The 5,463-nt window shown below is 47.0% G+C and overlaps 1 long non-coding RNA gene and 1 other non-coding gene across 2 annotated transcripts; both read right to left on the bottom strand.

The window, feature by feature from the left end:
• Nucleotides 1-3,736: 3,736 nt before the first annotated feature.
• Nucleotides 3,737-5,457, bottom strand: LOC112968427. The gene is made up of 3 exons (XR_003254347.1): nucleotides 5,262-5,457; nucleotides 4,969-5,068; nucleotides 3,737-4,112 (listed from the first exon to the last, which is right to left on the bottom strand). It is a non-coding gene; the product is annotated as an uncharacterized LOC112968427 (long non-coding RNA).
• On the bottom strand, nucleotides 4,281-4,484 carry LOC112968429. Its single transcript, XR_003254350.1, has one exon. It is a non-coding gene; the product is annotated as a small nucleolar RNA SNORA74 (small nucleolar RNA).
• Nucleotides 5,458-5,463: the final 6 nt, after the last annotated feature.

Genomic DNA, 5,463 nt, shown 5'->3' with positions numbered 1-5,463 from the left:
CCGAGCCGTTGCGCCGCAGTCTCGCGGTACCCGCCCGGCGGCCCCCCCCGCCCATTGTCTGCGCGCGCCCGCGGGGGCGGCCGGGAAGGGCTCGCAGGGGCGGGGCCTCGCGGTGGTTTGCATGTCCCCGCCCCTCGCGCGGGCTGAGCCGCCGGTTCGCGGCCGCCTCCGGCCTCTGCTGAGGGGAGCAGGAAAAATCCTGATTTGCCGCCGCGTACGAGGAAAGCGAGCCGCTCCCGAGGGCCCTGAGGCCCGGAGCGCGGCCCCCGCCGCCTCCCCCGACTCGCCGGCCCGTGGGCCCGCGCCCCCAGCTCCTGGCCCGCAGGAAGAAACACCCCCCGGCCCCTTGGAGGCGAAGCGGCCTGTCCCCTGCCAGGCTGCGCGCCAGGCCCCGCTGCCGGCCCGGCCCTGCCCTGCCCCGGGAGCTCCCCTCTGCCCCCAAGTGCCCAACCGCCGCGGCTGGGCCTGGAAACGGGTCCGGCCCGGTCGCGCCGGCCAAGCGCTTCCGCACGCATCCACCCAGGACGACGAGGGCTCAGCGCTGCCGCTTGGCCGTCCTGAGCCCGCGGCGTTACCTTCGTGCCGGGGCAGACCCGCATGCTTCCCTCCCTGCAGCTCCCCGGCCGGGCTGCTGGCAGCCCATGCAGGCGTCCTCTGCCAGCTCAGACCTAAGGGCCGCTTTCCTCAGCGGAACGAAGATGTTACCATCCCTAAATTATTTAAGACAATGGGCCCTCAATGACTGTTAGGTTCATTAGAAGATTCTGGCAAAAACCCCTCAGCTTCTGTGCAAGCTGTTCCCTTTTATCTAAGCCTGTATTGCCACCTTGTGCTCGCATGAGGAAAGTTCACCTTTCCTTTGCTCTATTTTATGACCAAAATTTGCAGAATTGGGCAAAGAAGATTTATGATTTAAAATTACTTCGGGGTCAGTATCTTTCTTCCCCATTTAATTTTGTAGCCAAACAATCAGTTTCTCCAACATCTTCGAATCTGCTATGTTCTGGCAGCTTTATTAAGGGGAAGGGGTGTACCTGAATGCACTCTCCAGGGGAAAAGAAAAATCTCCCTTTTGAATTCATCACAGGCTGATTTTTCTTCYCTGTATGTGGCTGAGAAGCACAATGAAACAGTAACACAGAGGTATTAAAAAAAAAACAGGATTGATGCAAAATACATGTTGAAATAATATGAAAGTGCTCAGAGAGCATTCACACAAAATGCAGCTCTCTTATCAAGCTTAGAATAAAAATCAATTAAATCCTCAAAAACAAACACAACAATCCAAGTTAATAATACTTTCTGTGYTGCGGTGCTGCAGAGCAATGAAAGCAGAGCAAAGCTAGATGAAATGTAAAGCAATCCATCCACTTTTGCCCAGTAAAAATTGTATTTAGACATCAAAATCTTTAGGATAGGAAACATCTCTCTGCAGCATTATCATAAACGTACAGTGCTAAATAAACAACCATAAATCGCACTAGCATTCCCTGAGCGCAGAAGACGACCTTACTCCATTTTCCTGGCTTTATTTCAACTCCAGTATTTTGTTCCTCTTATACCACATGGGTTCTCTCTCTATTTCCTTTTATGCCCTTAGGTCAAGGCACCAAACTGGCAGTGAGGTGAATGATTTTGACCTTTATCGACTGTATTTGCACGGCAAAACGAGCCATACAGCACTGATTGCCACTGCCTAGCTAACACAGCTACCAAGGTAACATGCAAAACTCCAGTGGCTTCTTCGGAAACTCTTTCTTGCCCCCAGCTCTGTAAGCCTGTACTCTTGTTGGTCATCGCAGAATATTYTTCTGATGCTTTCCTGCGTTCTCTTTTCCAATATGTGGACAAAGCCTCGTGGACCTGGGAAAAGAGCGTTGCCCCTCAAATGGGGTGAAAAAGGAGAGAGCAGGCCTGAGGCTGAGAACTGCAGGGCCTGACAAGAGGTCTCATGGTGTGTAAAGCACGTGTAGTGAGAAGAGCTCTGCAGCCTGCCCAAGGTCACTGGGATGAGGTAATCAGCACCAGCACCAGCAGCTGTGTTTTGAGGCTACCCCAACACAGACTTTCTCTGTCCTTTTTCACTGTCTTTTTGTTATAGTACAAGCAGTCCTAGAAGTCTTGGGTTCAGCTCTGAGAAGAACATACTAGAGCTTTATGACAGAAACAGGTTTTCAAGGAAGCACGCCCATCAGAATGTATTTGGAGCCTGTATAGCACATACATTATGACTGACAGTAGTACATGTGTTGTGTTTTAGCCTACTAAGGAAATCATGACTTTTTCATGACTTTTAATCCTAATTTGAAATATCTGACACAGAAGTAGAGATCCCTGACAGGGGAAGTTTGGGTTTTGGCAACCAGTGGGTAGATACAGAGCAGAATGGAAGTTTGCAGTGAGAACTCAAACCCACGTCCACCCAGAGGGCAGCAGGCAGCCAGACAGCCTAAGTGCACCCATAGTTTCCCTCCCGGTTCTTGCTTCTCRCTCACTGAAGCGGTGCGAGGATGCTGTGAGTATCAAGGAAAAAAAGTACTGGACACAAAATGTAAATCCATGGGAAAACAGGTTATTAGTTTTGCATGTGGGACTTATTCATATATAGCCAGTCAAATTGGAATCATATATGTCATATACGTCAACTGAGGAAAAGCATTTTTTCAATGCTGTTTGAATATTTCTATCAATATTTTTGTATAGAGAATATCAGATACATATTCAAAGATCACTGTTTTTCAGAGGGGCAGAAGGGTTAACAGACAATTGAGTCATGTCAGGGCCATTTAAAAATTAGGAGAGTCCTTAAAAAAAAATTAAGTAATCTATTTATATAGAACTAACTATGTGGCTGAAGCGCCTACCTAGATATAAACCATGAATAACAATGAYACTAACTTGCGATGTGCTGTTTTTTCTCTTATCAAAAACCTGCCTGAGTTGTATCCAACTCCTATCACTGACAACCTAGATACATTGTTATACTTCAGCATGGTGTACAACAGCAGTCTAGTATCAATGCTTTTCTGAGTTTAATTTGAATATAGACAAGCACCATAGCTATAGTAGGACATATGTAGGGCAACTGTTGTAATATAGTTTGCCTGAAGACCATTACATAATTTTTTAAAAGCTGAAAACTAAAGAGAAGTTTCAGCCTAAAAAACCCTCCAAGTTTGGATCATTCCCCAAACATTTCAGAGAACATGGGTTTTTTCTAGAAGACTGTATCGAATCCAAATGGGTCAGGCACCTTGGCAAGAGCAATATATTCCTTTACACAGACAACAGGAATCACTCGAGTTAAAATATTTGACAGAATTTTGTCTGAAGCCAGGATGGTCTTCTTTCCCCTCCCTACCAGTTTCAATTTATTTTATGTATTTGGCAGCCTTTTCTAACTCCTCTAGTTTTGGGGCCTTTCTCCTTCCTCCAGGCCCAGGGAATGGAGATGATTAGAAAATCCTTTCAAGTCAGGAACTGAAGTATAAAAAGGTTACCCTGTGAAATTGTACAGGCTGTATAATCTTTGTCACAGCAGAAATAAGAATTCCAGACCTTATTTCCTACATGGAAAACTTTAAGCATCTAATCTCCTTCAAAGTGCAGGAGGAAAGGTAACATTGTTAAAAAAYGCTTGTGGCGAGTAGACTGCAGTGCAGTCAAAATACAATTTCTAGAACAAGTAACTTCAACCAGGTAGATTTATGGTATAATAAAAAACAGAATAAGCAAGTTTAAATATAAATAGATTTAATAAATATAAATTTAATAAATAGAGTTAATAAATAGTTCATTTAAAAAATCCACAACTTGAAGCAAGCAGTGGGAGGGGATTAACATACAACTAACAAATTGTATATACAATTCCTGTTATATCTTGCCCCCCCAACTACCTTTGCTGTTTCGAGTTACTATATCCAAATCCTGAAAACAAACACTCTCTAGAAGTGGTCCCATTTAAATTGTGGATTATGAGTTTCCATCTCCTCAAATCTCTTTCAAATGGGGATCTTCAAAGCAGCACCAACAGCTTATTCCTTTTCYTCAGACAACTACGGCTGCTGCCCCAGCAAGCCCCTGCCCGCAGTGAAAACTGCAAATCCATTTGCCTGTAATAAAAATAATAATAAAAAAAAATTAACAGCAATGTCCCTAAAGACCCCAAATTCATCCCTTAAGATTGACCAATAAATTACCTGACCTTCAGTTTTATGAGAGACCCAATGTTAAACAAAATGTCTGCAAGACTTTTTTTTTCCTTAATTTTCTGACTATGCGTTGTCTGCATCCAATCTAGGATTAACTCTACTGAGAAAGAGTTACTCCACTCTCAAGTATGCAGAGTGCTGCCAAAACCTGGCACCATCTAGCACTAGAACAGCACCAGTGGTACCAGGAGCGACTTGCCAGCACATTGCTCTCCCAGCAGCATAACACTATCACAGGCACTGAACAGCAATGGGTAGCTGACTACTGCTGGATTGAATAAAGGTCCATTAGGAACTGCAGGAAGCGCAGAAGGAAGTAGAGGCCCCAAAGTACGTCCGTGTGGTTACGCAGGCCTTGGTACCAACACCTCCTCTGTAACAACTGGATGCACTGCCTGCTTCGTTAGAAGAATTAGCATTATTATTTCCACCATGGAGCACCAAAGGCTGCTAAAGGAGCTCATTCATAGGCCAGCGGATGCCATTTAGTTACTAAATACTGCCAAATAAATAGTCTTTTTGCCCCTCTCCACTTTTTGCTTGTGGAAAGCTCACCCATAAAATCTTAAGAGCTTCTACGCTTTCCACATCCCAGATGTGCAGCTTATGATTCACATCCCCGCCGCTCTGCCCGGGAGACCCTTCCCAAGGCACAGCCACAAGAGCAGCGTTTCCTTCRGCAGAGCCGCACGCGCCTCCTTTGGCCGCCTCCACAGCTGGCAAAACTCGGGAGCCTTCGGAAGGGAAGAAGAGTTACCTGGAAAGGCTTCATCTTCCAGGGAGCTCTCTGCCACCCGAGACCTTGGACGTGCAGCGATCCCTTCGCAGATGCTTAAGCCGTGTTTCAGCCTGAAGCCCTAAAGAGAGCATAAGAGAAACATCACTTCCAATACTCAATTAAGCCGGTATTAATCTCATCAGATTGCTAAAAGCTGGGATCAGGCTTGTGGGGGGGAAMTACATATATCAAACCGAATAGCAGGCTGAGAAATTACTTTTAAAGGGCACAGCCTGGACGAATTACTCCCCCCTCCAACCCCGCGGCCTCACCGGTTATCAGAGCGGCGCACAGGCCGCCGCGCAACAGCTGCGCGGGGATTTTAGCGCTCCAGCCATTATTAATAACAGTAACGTCTCGAGGGGGGTTTTCCACTGCCCGAGGAGCCCAGGCAGGCGGCGAGGCGCTCAGGCCCCCGAGCCGCCTGTGCCCAAACCCCGCGGGGGCCCCGCGCCGCGCCTCATGGCGGCCGGC

Source organism: Apteryx rowi, unplaced genomic scaffold (genome assembly GCF_003343035.1).
Source record: "Apteryx rowi isolate R43461 unplaced genomic scaffold, aptRow1 scaffold_316, whole genome shotgun sequence".
NCBI lineage: Eukaryota > Metazoa > Chordata > Aves > Apterygiformes > Apterygidae > Apteryx > Apteryx rowi.
This window is presented reverse-complemented; position numbering and strand designations above follow the sequence as displayed.